The 20599-nt window shown below is 42.3% G+C and overlaps 1 protein-coding gene across 2 annotated transcripts in view; it reads right to left on the bottom strand.

The window, feature by feature from the left end:
- Positions 1–20599, bottom strand: part of LOC126199866 (uncharacterized) — a 164497-nt gene that overhangs the window by 97790 nt on the left and 46108 nt on the right. Inside the window, exon 1 of one of the 2 annotated variants that reach the window (XM_049936660.1) lies at positions 16249–17384. The exons of the other annotated variant lie outside the window; for it this stretch is intronic. The gene's annotated coding sequence lies outside the window, so the exon portion shown is untranslated. Of the gene's footprint in view, positions 1–16248; positions 17385–20599 lie in introns of those variants that run through there. 2 annotated transcript variants of the gene reach the window in all.

Genomic DNA, 20599 nt, shown 5'->3' with positions numbered 1-20599 from the left:
GCAATTCCATAATGCTAACAGTCAGACTTCAGATAGCATAGAGAACCACCTCTGTGAGCAGGAGCAGCATGGATCAAACAATAAATATCGATCATGTAGCTACGGACCACAGCATCACAAAAGACATGAATATCATGATGATCATGATCTTAGAGGTAGGCATGATCGACATCACAATTTTAGACAGCCAAGCTGATGGTGCACGATCGTCATTTGGACAGGCAAACAACCAGTTCCGAAGCTATGAAGATGGAGTTAACATTCATGCAGCTCACTCTGATGATGTTCATGTTAAATCGTTAAACTAGGCGAGATCGGAATTAGCCCTGCTGGCGCAGTCTTAGCAAATTGAAGGGGTGTGAAATACGCCCCCCCCCCTTTTATTTTTTTTAATAGTCAGTGATGGGATGAGCGTGTTGGAGGAGTTGCGCCAAGAGCACAGTGGGTGCAGAAAGCATCATTTTAGATGCTAGAGAGCAACTGACTGCCTTACCAGCTGGATTGTTTGGGAGGATTAGTGAGATGAAACAAGTTCCAACGTTTTGGTTAACTGGGTACAAGATCCTTGGAGATCAGGCCAAAATCTAACCCATGCCTTATTGCAAGTAGACCTGGGAGTAATGAAGTGCTTACACACGTTTCTCGTTTTGATGGTCTAACAACTGACAGCATGGCAGACACAGATTTTTTAGCTGAGGGGGACACAACAACAGACTTCTCTGCTGGCAAGGTGCATGCCCAAGTAGGTTGTGATGACATCCCTTTGAACTTGGTTGCTACACCCATGGAGCAAGGCAAATTCTACCAAAGAGCAGAAAGGTGATTTGTCGGCGAGCTCGCTGATCCTTGCCAACCACGCAAAGAAAACCAGCGGATCCATATATAGGAAGTTATCCATTCGAAACTGTGAGAGTCGGATTACCTTCATGACACCAAGAAAGCAAACTTAGAGCACATATTGACCACCTATGCCACAGTGTTTGATGAATATCAAGGTGTTACTTCAGGTTGAAAACGCAAATGTGATATTTACCCCATCAAACATACTGCAGTACCTCCTACAGTGTGCCCTGGGCTGAACAGCTAGCAATATCAAAGGAAATGAAAGACATAGGTTTAGGTCCATGAGTACAGATCTATGTTGACATTTCATTCCAGCCTTTATGATGTGGGCAGAATGTCAGTACCTGGTTGCTATTTGCTATTGTAACCTGAACCAGGGAGGGTAAGGGGCTATACCTCCTTCAGCATTTAAGACTGTTCCACAAGTAACATGTGAACAGAAGATATATAGAGGTATCTGTATATACAGGGGTCTCTCTCTCTCTGTACACCGCTCCAGTTGCAGGTTCGAATCCTGCCTCAGGCATGGATGTGTGTGACGTCCTTAGGTTAGTTGGGTTTAAATAGTTCTAAGTTCTAGGGGACTGATGACCTCAGATGTTAACTCCCATAGTGCTCAGAGCCATTTGAATTTGAACCAATAGACGAAACATGGTGCAGTACACGTTTGCGGAATACACAGACATGCTCCTTATGTATGGCGAAGCTGGAGGTAACGGAAGAGCTGCTAGTCGGCTGTATCATGAACGTTTTCCACACCGTCACACTCCATCGTACAAACTGTTAGCCCAAGTTACACAACAGCTATGAGAAATGGATACCTTCACCGTGAGGAGGCAGGACTGTAGTGCTCCACGGTGACGCCGCACTCCCGAATTTGAAGAAGGTGCACTGCATCTCATTGAAGATAGCCCATCAATGAGTTCACGAACAATTGCGCGTGCAATGGCTGTTAGTCACAACACCGTCTTGGACGTCCTGCATGAGCAACAATTACATCCATACCACTTACAAAGGGTACACACTACGGGTCCAGCAGACTTTCCATAACATGTCGCCTTCTGCACATGGTTCCTGCATCATTGCATCGACATGCCCGTTTCCACGTCGAGTTCTCTTCACAGATGAATGTAGGTTCATAAGGGATTGTGTTCTGAATGCTCGAAATAGCCATGTCTGGGCGGACGAAAATCCTCATGCCACGCTTGTGCAGGGATTTCAAGACCGGTTTAGAATTAACGTGTGTGAAGGTATTCTGGACGGTCATGTGATTGGACTACACCTTCCATCCAAGCTCACAGGTCTCACATACTTAGTCTTCCTATGACACGTAATGGACCCGTTCTTGCAAGCTGTGCCATTGATTGTCCGTCAGAAAATGTGGTTTCAGCATGATGGAGTACCGCCTCACTTTTCACTGGCTGTCTGGAGACATCTCAGCAGACGGTATGCTGAAAGATGGATAGGCCTTGGTGGTCCAACCGCGTGGCCGCCACGATCACCGTATTTAACCCCTATGGACTACTAGTACAACTTATGAGACACCAGTAGAGACAGAGGAAGATCTGGTGGCATGAGTTCTGGCCGCTGCACAAGACATTGAAGAGACACCAGGTGGGATGGAGTGTACCTGAACATGCTTTGAAGGTACAATGTGTGTAACAACGTTGGTGGTCGCCACATCGGTATGTTGCAGCTGGTGCCGTAGATGCTGGATTCTTGTTGTTGTCGACTAGTGTAAACCATAAGGCATAAGTTGTAATGCAAATGCATAAGTAATAATGAAACAAATCGGTATTCTTTTCAAATGGATTGCAACAATTTTACTAGGTCACACCTAAGTACATTCCTCACATGGGAATGGATTAGATTATCATCTGCATTGAAACTATTGTAGAACAGAAACGATATGTTTCTGGACATGGATTCCTGTTCAAAATGTTATGTACTCACCTACTCTCTGCATGTCCTAGAAGTTAGTAATGGGAATTTCCGACCACCCTCTATATATATAAACAAAGATGATGTAACTTACCAAACGAAAGTGCTGGCATGTTGATAGACACACAAACATACACACAAAATTCAAGCTTTCGCAACCAACGGTTGCTTCATCAGGAAAGAGGGAAGGAGAGGGAAAGACGAAAGGATGTGGGATTTAAGGGAGAGGGTAAGGAGTCATTCCAATCCCGGGAGCGGAAAGACTTACCTTAGGGGGAAAAAATGACAGGTACACACACACACACACACACACACACACACACACACACACACACACACACACACACACACACATCCATCCGCACGTACACAGACATTTTTAAAGGCAAAGATATTGTTGAATGACAGGTGAGGTATGAGCGGCGGCAACTTGAAATTAGCGGAGGTAATCTCTGCCCAAACTCTTTGCCTTTACAAATGTTCCACTGTATGTGAAATCTTTTACTGCGTGAAGAGTTTGACAGAGCACTGAAAGACCTGAGTCGAAACAAGGCCCCGGGAGTAGACAACATTCCATTAGAACTACTGATGGCCTTGGGAGAGCCAGTCATGACAAAACTCTACCATCTGGTGAGCAAGATGTATGAGACAGGCGAAATACCCACAGACTTCAAGAAGAATATAATAATTCCAATCCCAAAGAAAGCAGGTGTTGACAGATGTGAAAATTACCGAACTATCAGTTTAATAAGTCACAGCTGCAAAATACTAACGCGAATTCTTTACAGACGAATGGAAGATCAGTTTGGATTCCGTAGAAATGTTGGAACACGCGAGGCAATACTAACCTTACGCCTTATCTTAGAAGAAAGATTAAGAGAAGACAAACCTACGTTTCTAGCATTTGTAGACTTAGAGAAAGCTTTTGCCAACGTTAACTGGAATACTCTCTTTCAAATTCTGAAGTTGACAGGGGTAAAATACAGAGAGCGAAAGGCCATTTACAATTTGTACAGAAACCAGATGGCAGTTATAAGAGTCGAGGGGCATGAAAGGGAAGCAGTGGTTGGGAAAGGAGTGAGACAGGGTTGTAGTCTCTCCCCGATGTTATTTAATCTGTATATTGAGCAAGCAGTAAAGGAAACAAAAGAAAAATTCGGAGTAGGTCTTACAATCCATTGAGATGAAATAAAAACTTTGAGGTTCGCCAATGACATTGTAATTCTATCAGAGACAGCACAGGACTTGGAAGAGCAGTTGAACGGAATGGACAGTGTCTTGAAAGGAGGATATAAGATGATCATCAACAAAAGCAAAATGAGGATAATGGAATGTAGTCAAATTAAATCGGGTGATGCTGAGGGGATTAGATTAGGAAATGAGACACTTAAAGTAGCAAATGAGTTTTGCTATTTAGGGAGTAGAATAACTGATGATGGTCGAAGTAGAGAGGATATAAAATGTAGACTGGCAATGGCAAGGAAATCGTTTCTGAAGAAGAGAAATTTGTTAACATCGAGTATAGATTTAAGTGTCAGGAAGTCGTTTCTGAAAGTATTTGTATGGAGTGTAGCCATGTATGGAAGTGAAACATTGACGATAACCAGTTTGGACAAGAAGAGAATAGAAGCTTTCGAAATGTGTACTTACGGTCATTATTTAGCTGTAGGATGAATCCATTGCCAATCAAACGTCTTCCACATGGCTTTGCATAATAGTGCAGAATGTGATGGTATATTCCTCTTTCTTCACTGTTCTGTTTATTTGTACACGATCACCTGTCTCACTGCCTCCAAAACATCCTCAAACCATGAGGGAACCACTTCCATACTTTAATGTTGGAGATACATATTGCTGTAACATTCACCTGGTAACTGGCGAACCAACTTATGTCACTTTGTGCCAAAGACCTCAATTTTGGATTTGTTAGTGAAAAGTACTTATTCCACCGATTTACTGCCTCACTTTCATGTTGTCTTGCCCAGCATTACCTCTTCTGCCTATCAATAGCTATCTTACTAATCACATGCCCGTTAAGATTCACTGCCTGAAGATGTCATTTCACAGTACTTACACTCACTGACTGGCTTTTCCCTATTATGGTTAAGTTCTGCTGCTAAAACTGGTGCTGTTTTGAAGCCATCATGTTTACTTGTGACTACTATATATTTGTCATCGCTTTTTGATGTGACTTTTGGCCTACCCTTTTAAGGTCAGTTCATATTCTGGCCTGTATCTGCATGGTACAATGGACACATTCCAAGGAAATATGTTCTCAATGTGCTTCTTGATGTGCTACTTACTGCATAGTAAGACTAGCTGCATGTAAAGGTACAACTGTAGAACTTTTTTTTCTGTTGAAAGCTCCTTTCCTCGTCCCATTATCAGTGTCCACTCTTTGGTATCTCATGCATAACTACATGCTCCTTTCATACCTGTAACCATGTTTACACATTTGTTGATGTTATATGAATGCCCTCTAGTGAGGAAAGATTATATTATGCCACTAAATTAGCGGCATGTAGTGCATGGAACCTGAGCAGCATAATACCAGAATAACGAACACTACTCAAACGTTATAATGAGCATGGAACTGAGGAAACACTATAGGTAATTCATATTTGAATGTGATAACATTTGCAAATGTCTGCTTGTGTCTGTGTATGTGCGGTTGGATATGGGTGTGTATGCGAGTGTATACCTGTCCTTTTTTCCCCCTAAGGTAAGTCTTTCCGCTCCCAGGATTGGAATGACTCCTTACCCTCTCCCTTAAAACCCACATCCTTTCGTCTTTCCCTCTCCTTCCTTCTTTCCTGATGAACCAACCGTTGGTTGCGAAAGCTTGAATTTTGTGTGTGTGTTTGTTTGTGTGTCTATCGACCTGCCAGCGCTTTCGTTTGGTAAGTCACATCATCTTTGTTTTTAGATATAAAGAAGTATTTAAGTTTTACAATACCTGGACAGAGAAAACGTCTACACTGTGCATAAACAAGAACATAAATTTATAAATAGCCTATTTGTAACAGTCAAAAATCAGTTTTACTGAAGGAGAAAAATATAGTTTTTGGCCTTACTTGGTACTTAGGAAGAAGAAAAATGCTATGAATAAGATAAAAAGATTTTCTCTGCCTCGTGATGACTGGGTGTTGGGTGATGTCCTTAGGTTAGTTAGGTTTAAGTAGTTCTAAGTTCTAGGGGACTGATGACCAAAGATGTTACGTCCCATAGTGCTCAGAGCCATTTGAACCTTTTTAAGATAAAAAGACGCTCTACATATTACCTTCTTGAGGCGTTTGTATGTGTATAGTTTACCTAGAAAATAAATATTTTGCAATGCTTGGGCGACACTTTTCCTGTTATTTCACTTTTCCGCATTTTGCATTACAAGCTTCAAGAAAATTCATTGTGAAGTTTGCAGTTCCCATCAATAAACTTTTTCATTTCCAGTTCTTTAATTCTGATGCTATATTCCAACATACTGTACCACAGATTGTATCTCATAACCCCACTTCCACCTTTTCGGTATTGTGCTATGTGAAATGACTGTTGATGTTCCATTGTCTGTGACTACATCTCTATTTGACAGTGACATCACCTGCCATTCCATACTTCATTCCAGTGGGAATCAGCTGCTAATAACATCATGAATGTGCTTGTGACAACAATGATGAGTATGCCAAGTGTAGACGCCCAAATCTCGAGTATCCTACAGACAGCATGTGTATGGAAAAAAAAGGCTGTGACATTGTGGCATCATTAGCTAATTTCAGAAGATAACCATTTCTTGCCACTCTCTCCATTACAGTAATGGATTTTGTGCGCCCCCCCCCCCCCTTTTTTTAAGGTTGCAAGAGGACTTGATATTTTTCCTACTAGTGTTCACCTACAGCAGGGGCTAAATATTTGAAAGAAATAAAGTATTTACAATATAATCACAGTAAATAGTGAACACTTTTCAAAATGTCTAGTTCTACAGCTCTGTTGTAATAAATTTTATATCAAAACACACACACACACACACACACACACACACACACAGTGCTTGATTTGTGACAGTGCACACTACTGATCAGAACCACAGATTTTTTGAGATATGGTAGACAGAACTTTATTTTTTACCAGTAGAAATGTCGTATTAAAAGTGGAACACTTATGCAGTGCAGAAGGTCTCCAAAGGGAGTGCTTGTATATCCTTTTCTGGAGTACTGCTGTGTGGTATGGTATCTTTACCAGATTGAATTGACGAAGGACATCAATAAAGTTCGAAGAAGGGCAGCTTGTTTTGTATTATTACACAATAGGGGGAAATTGTCATGGATAGAACACACAATTTAGGGTGGCAGTCCTTAAGAGAAAGGCATTTTTCGTTGTGGCGAGATGGCCAACTTTCTATCCCAAATGTGAAAATATTTTGATGTTGCTCAACTACATAGGGAGAAATGATAATAAAATAAGAGAAATCGGAGCACAAACAGATTTAAGTCTGTAGGTGGTTCAATGAAACCTCTGCAAGGCAATGAAGTGTGAATTGCTGAGGAGTCCTGTAGATAGAGATGATCTCTTTTTGACAGCATGTCATTTGTGTCCAGTCTCTTAAATGAGATTTAAGAATCATGACCATGTTAAAGTGCATAACAGTAATATTTGAAGCAGCACGAAAAACATTTATGTTAGTGCAGTAGATATTATAGTAATCCCAAAATTTGAAAAATGACTACTGAATACAAAAGTTTAACCCTTTCACTGCTACAGACAGGTTCTCTGCATTCCATGCTGAGCACAGCTTCATTGTGGTTATACTGCGCACCAAATGCTGCTACCTGTACTGAGATTTGGTGTTCTGCCTGCTATGTAATACTTATCTGATTTTAAGAAAACTATTTGCTGAAAAAATTTGATTTATGTACATGTTACAGCCTGAGATCTTTACCTCAAAAAAGACAATTTCTTTTCATTATTCGTCATAACCAATGAGCTATATCAAATTTAGTAAATATTACATGAAATTTTAAAGAGTTTGCAGACATGAAAAATGCATTGCATAAACTTTGCATATGGCTGATTTTAGCTTATATATTACAGTATATGAAATGCAGGTAAGATTCCCAATCGTCTCAAATATTCCAAACCCATCCCTTTTGTCGTGAAGAATCCCATCACATATTATTATCAGTCTTTCAAAAATATGTTTATGCATGGCCTAGACTAAGGTCTCCCATTGTCTCTTAAAATGTGCTTGTGTCAGGGAATTACCCTCAAAGACCTAGGTAACCTCGAAAGTCCCTACATCTGGATGAAACTCCATTCTTCACCAGTCCCTTTTACAGTTTCAAATACAGCAATCTCTTGCACTTACCCAGCAAATCTGTAGCCTGTACATCACATCTGCCAATTTCCACTTTACATAGCTCTGCACTTATTGGCCCCTGATGTTTCCTTGAAGGGTATCTTCTACCAAACCAACTTCAAACTGCAACAACAGGCCAGACTTTACCTCAAAAAACTGTCCTACCTTCTCCTAAACTACCTCTACAGTTGTGTCCCACTTCAGCTCCCTAAGGAACCACATTAACTAATAACCCTCTCCCACACATTGAGCCTGGCCAATCTTCTCAACATTCCCAGCCTTCATCACAGCCTCCCGGACCAATGATAACTCATGAATGCAAGAGCCAGTCACAACAGTACAGTGTTCTCAACCTCTCATCTAAAACACTCTCACATCCTGAATTATCTGTACTACCCAATGGTTTCATTTTCAGCACTAAATCTGCATTGAGTCACACTTTTTTGGTTAAGGACCTCCTTTCCTTTGCATGTAATGTTTACTGGAAGTATCACTTTCCAACACACTCTCAAAATCTTTTCAACAGCAAACCTGATATTGAAGCCTTCCTTGAACAGTTCCGACCACTATCCCAACATAATCCACTACCACTATCTCAAAATTGCCCCTTATAGCCCTTCCAAGAATTCCTAACAACCTGCACTGCTTCACAACCCTTTCACAGTTGCCTGAAACATGACCCTAACCTGTCTGACCAACAGGAGCACGTACACAATGGTCTATGCCAGCTTTCTGACATTACTGCATACGGCTTCTGTGGTACAAGCTCACCTACAGTCCCACCTTAAAACCACAGATCCCTAAAAAGGATTAACTCCTCAATCCACATAACTTGTTATCCCTCCCAAACCACACACTGCCACCTTTTGTCTTCTTCCTAAGATCACTAATCCCAGTCCCATAGTTGCCGGCTTCAAAGCACCCACTGAAAGTGTATCTCCCTTGGTTGATCAATACTTGAAACCTATAGCATACACACTCTCCTCCTATATTAAATACACCATCAATTTCCAAAACAGTCTGAAATCTATGTCTGTCCCCCTCCCACCACACCTTACTCGTCACCATCCTCTATACCAACATCCCTCAAGTATTCAGGCAGTCTGTTGCAGAGCATTACCTCACAATCAGTGTCCATCAGATTCCAAACCGATGAGTTCTTTCCTGCTCACCTTAATCAACTCCATAGCTATGACCAGTTACTTTACCTCTGAGGGACAGAAAGACAGACAGATCAGGTACATTGCCATGGTAACCAGAATGAGTTCCTCCTAGGCTAACCTTTCCCTGCATCACTTGGAGGTGGCTTTCCTGGGATACATAATCCTTCAAACCCAGCTTTGGTTTAAGTACGCCGACGACATCTCTGCCCTATGGACACATGGTGAGGCTGACCTATTAAAATCTTTAGAATCTCTAAATACATTCCCCCAATTAAATTTCACATGTTTGTATTCAAAATCCTAGGCCGCTTTCCTTGATGTAGACCTCATCCTCACTGAGGCCCAACTACATACTTCTGCCCACATTAAACCTAACAAACAACAGTATTTACATTTTGACAGTTGCCATCCTTTCCATGCCAAACACTTCTTCCAATACAGCCTTCACATTTGAAGCAAACATATTTGTTCAGCTGCAACCGGTTTACATCATTACACCACCATTCTCACCTCAACCTTCACTGGACGTAATTGCCCCACCAGCCCAGATGAAAAAGCCACCAGCCCAGGTCAAAAGCACATTTTCTGGGCCACCACATCCTATCCTATCCTAAAAAAATTTACGACTATCTCTCTCTCTCTCTCTCTCTCTCTCTCTCTCTCTCTCTCTCTCTCTCTGTGTGTGTGTGTGTGTGTGTGTGTGTGTGTGTGTGTGTGTGTGTGTGTGTGTGTGTGAGTGTGTGTGTGTGTGTGTGTGTCTGTCGACCTGCCAGCACTTTCATTTGGTAAGTCACATCATCTTTGTTTTTAGATATATGTGTGTAGATATAGTTATAATAGAGGGAAACATTCCACGTAGGAAAAATATATCTAAAAACAAAGATGATGTGACTTACCAAATGAAAGTGCTGGCAGGTCGACAGACACACAAACAAACACAAACATACACACAGAATTCAAGCTTTCGCAACAAACTGTTGCCTCATCAGGAAAGAGGGAAGGAGAGGGAAAGACGAAAGGATGTGGGTTTTAAGGGAGAGGGTAAGGAGTCATTCCAATCCCGGGAGCGGAAAGACTTACCTTAGGGGAAAAAAAGGACAGGTATACATTCGCGCGCGCACACACACACATATCCATCCACACATATACAGACACAAGCAGACATATTTAAAGACAAAGAGTTTGGGCAGAGATGTCAGTCGAGGCGGAAGTGAAGAGGCAAAGATGATGTTGAATGACAGGTGAGGTATGAGTGGCGGCAACTTGAAATTAACGGAGATTGAGGCCTGGTGGGTAACGGGAAGAGAGGATATATTGAAGAGCAAGTTCCCATCTCCGGAGTTCGGATAGGTTGGTGTTAGTGGGAAGTATCCAGATAACCCGGACGGTGTAACACTGTGCCAAGATGTGCTGGCCGTGCACCAAGGCATGTTTAGCCACAGGGTTATCCTCATTACCAACAAACACTGTCTGCCTGTGTCCATTCATGCGAATGGACAGTTTGTTGCTGGTCATTCCCACATAGAATGCGTCACAGTGTAGGCAGGTCAGTTGGTAGATCACGTGGGTGCTTTCACACGTGGCTCTGCCTTTGATCGTGTACACCCTCCGGGTTACAGGACTGGAGTAGGTGGTGGTGGGAGGGTGCATGGGACAGGTTTTACACCGGGGGCGGTTACAAGGGTAGGAGCCAGAGGGTAGGGAAGGTGGTTTGGGGATTTCATAGGGATGAACTAAGAGGTTACGAAGGTTAGGTGGACGGCGGAAAGACACTCTTGGTGGAGTGGGGAGGATTTCATGAAGGATGGATCTCATTTCAGGGCAGGATTTGAGGAAGTCGTATCCCTGCTGGAGAGCCACATTCAGAATCTGATCCAGTCCCGGAAAGTATCCTGTCACAAGTGGGGCACTTTTGTGGTTCTTCTGTGGGAGGTTCTGGGTTTGAGAGGATGAGGAAGTGGCTCTGGTTATTTGCTTCTGTACCAGGTCGGGAGGGTAGTTGCGGGATGCAAAAGCAGTTGTCAGGTTGTTGGTGTAATGCTTCAGGGATTCCGGACTGGAGCAGATTCGTTTGCCACGAAGACCTAGGCTGTAGGGAAGGGACCGTTTGATGTGGAATGGGTGGCAGCTGTCGTAATGGAGGTACTGTTGCTTGTTGGTGGGTTTGATGTGGACGGACGTGTGAAGCTGGCCATTGGACAGGTGGAGGTCAACATCAAGGAAAGTGGCATGGGATTTGGAGTAGGACCAGGTGAATCTGATGGAACCAAAGGAGTTGAGGTTGGAGAGGAAATTCTGGGGTTCTTCTTCACTGTGAGTCCAGATCATGAAGATGTCATCAATAAATCTGTACCAAACTTTGGGTTGGCAGGCCTGGGTAACCAACAAGGCTTCCTCTAAGCGACCCATGAATAGGTTGGCGTACGAAGGGGCCATCCTGGTACCCATGGCTGTTCCCTTTAATTGTTGGTATGTCTGGTCTTCAAAAGTGAAGAAGTTGTGGGTCAGGATGAAGCTGGCTAAGGTAATGAGGAAAGAGGTTTTAGGTAGGGTGGCAGGTGATCGGCGTGAAAGGAAGTGCTCCATCGCAACGAGGCCCTGGACGTGCGGGATATTTGTGTATAAGGAAGTGGCATCAATGGTTACAAGGATGGTTTCTGGGGGTAACGGATTGGGTAAGGACTCCAGGCGTTCGAGAAAGTGGTTGGTGTCTTTGATGAAGGATGGGAGACTGCATGTAATGGGTTGAAGGTGTTGATCTACGTAGGCAGAGATACGTTCTGTGGGGGCTTGGTAACCAGCTACAATGGGGCGGCCGGGATGATTGGGTTTGTGAATTTTAGGAAGAAGGTAGGGGTGCGGGGTGTCGGTGGGGTCAGGAGGTTGATGGAGTCAGGTGAAAGGTTTTGTAGGGGGCCTAAGGTTCTGAGGATTCCTTGAAGCTCCGCCTGGACATCAGGAATGGGATTACCTTGGCAAACTTTGTATGTGGTGTTGTCTGAAAGCTGACGCAGTCCCTCAGCCACATACTCCCGATGATCAAGTACCACGGTCGTGGAACCCTTGTCCGCCGGAAGAATGACGATGGACCGGTCAGCCTTCAGATCACGGATAGCCTGGGCTTCAGCAGTGGTGATGTTGGGAGTAGGATTAAGGTTTTTTAAGAAGGATTGAGAGGTAAGGCTGGAAGTCAGAAATTCCTGGAAGGTTTGGAGAGGGGGATTTTGAGGATAAGGAGGTGGGTCCCGCTGTGACGGAGGACGGAACTGTTCCAGGCAGGGTTCAATTTGGATAGTGTCTTGGGGAGTTGGATCATTAGGGGTAGGATTAGGATCATTTTTCTTCGTGGCAAAGTGATACTTCCAGCAGAGAGTACGAGTGTAGGACAGTAAATCTTTGACCAGGGCTGTTTGGTTGAATCTGGGAGTGGGGCTGAAGGTGAGGCCTTTGGATAGGACAGAGGTTTCGGATTGGGAGAGAGGTTTGGAGGAAAGGTTAACTACTGAATTAGGGTGTTGTGGTACCAGATTGTGTTGATTGGAATTTTGAGGTTTTGGGGGTAGTGGAGCTGGAAATGGGAGATTGAGTAGATGGGAGAGACTGGGTTTGTGTGCAATGAGAGGTGTTTGAGGTTTGCTGGAAAGGTTGTGAAGGGTGAGTGAGTTGGCTTTCCGGAGGTGATCCAACTCCCCAAGACACTATCCAAATTGAACCCTGCCTGGAACAGTTCCGTCCTCTGTCACAGCGGGACCCACCTCCTTTTCCTCAAAATCACCCTCTCCAAACCTTCCAGGAATTTCTGACTTCCAGCCTTACCTCTCAATCCTTCTTAAAAAACCTTAATCCTACTCCCAACATCACCACTGCTGATGCCCAGGATATTCGTGATCTTAAGGCTGACCGGTCCATCATCATTCTTCCGGCGGACAAGGGTTCCACGACCGTGGTACTTGATTGTCGGGAGTATGTGGCTGAGGGACTGCGTCAGCTTTCAGACAACACCACATACAAAGTTTGCCAAGGTAATCCCATTCCTGATGTCCAGGCGGAGCTTCAAGGAATCCTCAGAACCTTAGGCCCCCTACAAAACCTTTCACCTGACTCCATCAACCTCCTGACCCCACCGACACCCCGCACCCCTACCTTCTTCCTAAAATTCACAAACCCAATCATCCCGGCCGCCCCATTGTAGCTGGTTACCAAGCCCCCACAGAACGTATCTCTGCCTACGTAGATCAACACCTTCAACCCATTACATGCAGTCTCCCATCCTTCATCAAAGACACCAACCACTTTCTCGAACGCCTGGAGTCCTTACCCAATCCGTTACCCCCAGAAACCATCCTTGTAACCATTGATGCCACTTCCTTATACACAAATATCCCGCACGTCCAGGGCCTCGCTGCGATGGAGCACTTCCTTTCACGCCGATCACCTGCCACCCTACCTAAAACCTCTTTCCTCATTACCTTAGCCAGCTTCATCCTGACCCACAACTTCTTCACTTTTGAAGACCAGACATACCAACAATTAAAGGGAACAGCCATGGGTACCAGGATGGCCCCTTCGTACGCCAACCTATTCATGGGTCGCTTAGAGGAAGCCTTGTTGGTTACCCAGGCCTGCCAACCCAAAGTTTGGTACAGATTTATTGATGACATCTTCATGATCTGGACTCACAGTGAAGAAGAACCCCAGAATTTCCTCTCCAACCTCAACTCCTTTGGTTCCATCAGATTCACCTGGTCCTACTCCAAATCCCATGCCACTTTCCTTGATGTTGACCTCCACCTGTCCAATGGCCAGCTTCACACGTCCGTCCACATCAAACCCACCAACAAGCAACAGTACCTCCATTACGACAGCTGCCACCCATTCCACATCAAACGGTCCCTTCCCTACAGCCTAGGTCTTCGTGGCAAACCAATCTGCTCCAGTCCGGAATCCCTGAAGCATTACACCAACAACCTGACAACTGCTTTCGCACCCCGCAACTACCCTCCCGACCTGGTACAGAAGCAAATAACCAGAGCCACTTCCTCATCCTCTCAAACCCAGTACCTCCCACAGAAGAACCACAAAAGTGCCCCACTTGTGACAGGATACTTTCCGGGACTGGATCAGATTCTGAATGTGGCTCTCCAGCAGGGATACGACTTCCTCAAATCCTGCCCTGAAATGAGATCCATCCTTCATGAAATCCTCCCCACTCCACCAAGAATGTCCTTCCGCCGTCCACCTAACCTTCGTAACCTCTTAGTTCATCCCTATGAAATCCCCAAACCACCTTCCCTACCCTCTGGCTCCTACCCTTGTAACCACCCCAGGTGTAAAACCTGTCCCATGCACCCTCCCACCACCACCTACTCCAGTCCTGTAACCCGGAAGGTGTACACGATCAAAGGCAGAGCCACGTGTGAAAGCACCCACGTGATCTACCAACTGACCTGCCTAAACTGTGATGCATTCTATGTGGGAATGACCAGCAACAAACTGTCCATTCGCATGAATGGACACAGGCAGACAGTGTTTGTTGGTAATGAGGATCACCCTGTGGCTAAACATGCCTTGGTGCACGGCCAGCACATCTTGGCACAGTGTTACACCGTCCGGGTTATCTGGATACTTCCCACTAACACCAACCTATCCGAACTCCGGAGATGGGAACTTGCTCTTCAATATATCCTCTCTTCCCGTTACCCACCAGGCCTCAATCTCCATTAATTTCAAGTTGCCGCCACTCATACCTCACCTGTCATTCAACATCATCTTTGCCTCTTCACTTCCGCCTCGACTGACATCTCTGCCCAAACTCTTTGTCTTTAAATATGTCTGCTTGTGTCTGTATATGTGTGGATGGATATGTGTGTGTGTGTGTGTGTGTGTGTGTGTGTGTGTGTGTGTGTGTGTGTGTGTGTGTGTGCGCGCGCGAATGTATACCTGTCCTTTTTTCCCCCTAAGGTAAGTCTTTCCGCTCCCGGGATTGGAATGACTCCTTACCCTCTCCCTTAAAACCCACATCCTTTCGTCTTTCCCTCTCCTTCCCTCTTTCCTGATGAGGCAACAGTTTGTTGCGAAAGCTTGAATTCTGTGGGTATGTTTGTGTTTGTTTGTGTGTCTGTCGACCTGCCAGCACTTTCATATGGTAAGTCACATCATGTTTGTTTTTAGATATATGTGTGTAGATATAGATATACAAGAGATTTTGAACACTGTACACTATTCAATGTGGATATATTTCTCAAAAATGTTGCACTGGGAGCAATATAAATTTTGTGTACACATTGAGTTGTCAGAATAATGTAAATTGTTTTTAAATATTTATATCAATTGGTATGGTACAAGTAAATTTCACTCTTGTATATTTAACAAAAATCAATGTTATCAGATATTAAATGCACCAAGAATGTTATAACTACACTGGCCTGCTTTTGGGGTACAATGAACTGAAAGCTTTTTTTTTTATTTATACCATAACACCAAACATTTTATCTATTACAGAACATAAAGTTAAACTGTAGTGATGTTTGATCCAACTTGGGACAAAGTGTAGGATATGGAGAGTGTACTTTTTTCCTTACATTTATAACTGAAACTATATTAATTGTCACAAAACATGAAGTTGAGTGATCCTTATGTGGTAAGTAGAGCAACCCTAGCTAGTTGAAACCATTTTTCATTTTCTGGTTCACTCGTATCTTCTACTATCTTGTTGATAGGTTGTAGGAAAATATGGCAATTATCTTCTATTTATTTTAACCAATTTGAGATGAAAATTTAAATTATTCTTTCATTTTAATTTTTCACATACATGTCTTCTTGAATCACCCGGCTGTCATATAATTTTGCCAATTTTTGCATGTTATATGCATTAAGTGTGCCATCATAACACATCTCTTTGTATACTACTGGGATTAGAGCACATTGTCACATAGGCTGTGACACTTTACTTACCATCAATTGGTAATTCCCTCATTTATAACTGCTCCTCGTGAAAAGATAACCGTGTCTCAGGAACAGCACTCCATTTATTCTTTTTGTAACTATGACTGAAAGCTGTATAAACATATACCTTCTACAGCCTTTGCTTTAGCAACAATAATTTATGCTTAAAATCATAATGCAACTGTCCTCCTGCAACATCACCAAGATACAGGATGACAGTTTAGTTTACTTGTTGGTATTTCCACAAAGCTTTTATGATATAGAGTTTTTATGACATTGTCTGTCATTCCACAACAGAAATTTTTTCAAAGTGTGACATACAACTGCACTGAAGTATTTGAACATCTGCACATGAAGGGGACTCGACTCCCAGATGAACAAGACATATTTGTAGTGTCATACATCAATCCTGTTGTCATCTACAGCTATAGCTCAAATGATAAAATTTATGTAGTATTACTTGTTCATTGTAAATGATATCCTCTTCACTGTATCAGGTGATCAAAAAGTCAGTATAAATTTGAAAACTTAATAAACCACGGAATAATGTAGATAGAGGGGTAAAAATTGACACACATGCTTGGAATGACATGGGGTTTTATTAGAACAAAAATGCGTGATTCTGGTTTCGTAACTGCTACTGTGACGGGTGAGAGGTACGCCAATATGTTACAGAATTGCATCATCCCCAGCCTGGTGGCTGATAAACATCTGCTGGAACGTACAATGTTTATGCAGGATGGCACTCCACCCCATATTGCTAGACACAAGAAAGATCTCTTGCGCGCGTCATTTGGTGATGATTGTGTGCTCAACCGCCACTTTCGTCATACTTGGCCTCCCAGGTCCCCAGACCTCAGTCCGTGCGATTATTGGCTTTGGGGTTACCTGAAGTCACAAGTGTATCGTGATCGACCGACATCTCTAGGGATGCTGAAAGACAACATCCGATGCCAATGCTTCACCAGAACTCCGGACATGCTTTACAGTGCTGTTCACAACATTATTCCTCGACTACAGCTTTTGTTGAGGGATGATGGTGAACATATTGAGCATTTCCTGTAAAGAACATCATCTTTGCTTTGCCTTACTTTGTTATGCTAATTATTGCTATTCTGATCAGATGAAGCACCATCTGTTGGACATTTTTTGAACTTTTGTATTTTTTTGAACTTTTGTATTTTTTTGAACTTTTGTATTTTTTTGGTTCTAATAAAACCCCATGTCATTCCTAGCATGTGTGTCAATTTGTACCTCTCTGTCTACATTTTTCCGTGATTTATTCAGTTTTCAAATTTATACTGACTTTTTGATCACCAGGTACTATAAACACTTTACCCAGGGCTTTGTCGGCACAGAGACATTCACTGCACATATCTCCCCCCCCCCCCCTTTTTCTCTTTTTCTCTGTCCATCACTTCCTCCCTTTCTTGGTCCATCTCACCCTTCCCTATTCACTATCCATCTCCTCCTCACCCGGGCTCTCTGCTCAGTTGTGCCCTTCCACCCTTATACTCCCTACAATAAATTTCGATACTACACATAGGGCAGCTTCAGATGTCATGTGTTACTCACCCATATTCATCCCCATCCCTATGGGAGCTAGGTGGTACTCACCTCCACAATACTTCTTTCTAGACAATAAGTGGTGGTAGTGATGGTGGGTTTCAGAAGAAAGACTGTGGTAGTAAGAACCACCTGGATCCAATAGGGATGAGGGTGAAAAGGGTTGGTAACCCCTGGTTGCACAACAGACATGCTCTGCAGATTGTATAGGAACACATCCCAAGATCTATATGTGTAGATGGTCACAGCTTAACAGAAAGAAGAGGAGGAGGCGGAGGAGGATGTAGACCAGCAGTTCTCAACATTTTTTGTTCATGGCACACTGTACAATGTAATAAGTTCCCGCAGCACAGACATAGGAGTTTGCAACAGTGAGACAGGGATAACGTTATGAGTCAGCATCAAAATGAAAGCCTCTGTCTAGCATGCATAGCTTGTCTCCACCAATCAGCTGTCCATAGACCCACAGTCCTAATGCAGTCTGTGTTGTGACATATTTTGAGGTTGATTTTTAGTTACACACGTGTATGCACTGTCTGGTAAATGTGTTAATTGTTCAGTATGTATGAGTTTCTGATGAAAAGGAAAAATGTTGTTGTTACTCAGTGAAAGAAACAAGTAACAGTAACAAAAGTGAGAAAGGACCAATTCCAAATGTAAATCTCATGAAAGCAGTGCATGCTACTGGAAAATTTTGTAAGTAACAAGAAAATTATTTTAATTTCGGATTTACTTTCCATTTGTCTGAAAACAATCTTTTACCAGAATGTGTTGTGTACAGAGAAAAACTAAGGAATGAACCCATGATCCCTCATAAACTAAAAGGACATTTGAATAGCAAACATCGTCACTTATCTGTAAAAGGTAAGTATTTTGGTGAACTGACTTCATCAGCAGAAAAGCAAGCTCAACCTATGATATGGACTTTTTAAAAAAGCACAAGACAATGCAACCCCACGATACTGCAGAGAACGTAACTTTTCCTGCATGTGCGGAAATAGTGAAATTGATGTTAGGTGATGGTGCCTAGTAGGAAATAGCTTTGGTCCCATTGCCAAACAATATTATTTTCTTGCAAATTGATGACATGTCTTCACATATCCAGTGCAGTGTCCACAAAAAGATAAGTGAAGATTGTGTATTTTCACTACAGCTCTGTGTGTCAAATGATATAAGTAACAATATAAATTAACTGAGTTAATAAGATTAGTTGATGAGGATTCAATTATTGGACAATTTCTTTTACATACTGAACTGCCTTCAATGCTAAGTGGTTTAGATGTTTATGATTCTATATCCAGCACATTGGAACACAATGGGCTGTTCTGGAAAAGTTCTCTTTCTGTTTGCACACACAGTGCACCTGCAATAACTGGAAGAGTCAAAGGATTTCTTACAAGACTAAAACAAGATTTCCAGGTCATATGTTTAACACATTGATTCATACACTGTGAGGCTCCGATGGTGAAGACTGTTCCAAAATAACTTAAAAGTGTTTTAGAGGGAAAATTTCATTAAGTCTAGGGTTATTAAGACTCAGCAAACAATTGTACCATGAAGTGGGATCTCGACATGACACTTTGGTTCTGCATAATGAAATCCACCGGTTGGCAAACGGTAAGGTCTAGAAAGATTTTTTGATCTGAGAAAAGAGCTATCAAATATTTTTAGTTTCAAAGAACCAGGCTTTACAGCTCAATTAAAGGACAAGGAGTGGTGTGCAAAGGCAGCCTATTTGGCTAACAATTTCAGCCATTTCAATTACCTGAACCACAGTACACAAGGAAAAGAAGAAGGACTCACAGCAAGAGATAAACTCACTGAAACTTAAAATATGGAAATTACAAGTGGAAAATAGAAAAATATCAAGATGTTTCCTATCACTTTTTGGGTAGTTCTACAAGGTGACATAACCAATGAACTCATTTTAAATTACCTCATGGTTCTTGAAAATAAAGCAGTGCAATATTTTCCCTCAATCACTGTCAACAAATATGACTGGGTGCACAGTCCTTATATGCTGTCTCCAGAATCAACCATTGACCTTTCATTGAAGGAAGACAAGCAGCTCGCAGAATTCCAGACAGACCGAACGCTTCAGCTGGAATATGGTAAACTACTGCTTATCAAGTTTTGGATATTAGTGAAGAAAGAGAACCCAATAACAGCAGTGAAAGCAGTTAATATCAAGTTGCATTTTTTCTCCCACATTTGTGTAAACTGGGATTTTTGGCATTCACCAACATAAAAAAAACAAGAAATGTGAGAGACTTCTCACAGCTAACAGGAAATGCACGAGTTTGTTCTCAATTCCACCACAAATTGAAATTTTGCACAACAAGTGATAGGCTCAATTTTTTCACTGATAACTCAAACTTTTAAGGTGTAAACCAACAAATAAACTGTGAATAAGTTTAAGCTATGGAACATTTCTATATAATCTACTGTTCTTTTTAAAAATAAATATATTACTTCAATTACTTTCATTAACAATACACCACATCAACTAGGGTTCGTTGAATTTATCATTTATTTTAGCTATGAAATTAGATTAAAGTGCATGTATATATTTTGAGAAATTTGTTGAAACCTAATAGAAAATTATTTTGTGTATGATTCTCTCTGATGCAAAGTGTAACTGCAATGAAAAATGTTTTTAACTTATGTAAATTTAATAAGAAATTACCTTCATGCTTTAAAAAGAAAGCAGCATTCTTCGATCCAAAGAATGGAAATACTTCTAGCGTAGACATTTTTAATGTTTTCGTACTACCATTTTTACAAGTCTGATGAT

Source organism: Schistocerca nitens, chromosome 1 (genome assembly GCF_023898315.1).
Source record: "Schistocerca nitens isolate TAMUIC-IGC-003100 chromosome 1, iqSchNite1.1, whole genome shotgun sequence".
In the NCBI taxonomy this organism is placed as follows: Eukaryota; Metazoa; Arthropoda; class Insecta; order Orthoptera; family Acrididae; genus Schistocerca; species Schistocerca nitens.
Note: the sequence above shows the minus strand (reverse complement) of the source record. Positions and strands in the feature narration are given on the sequence as shown.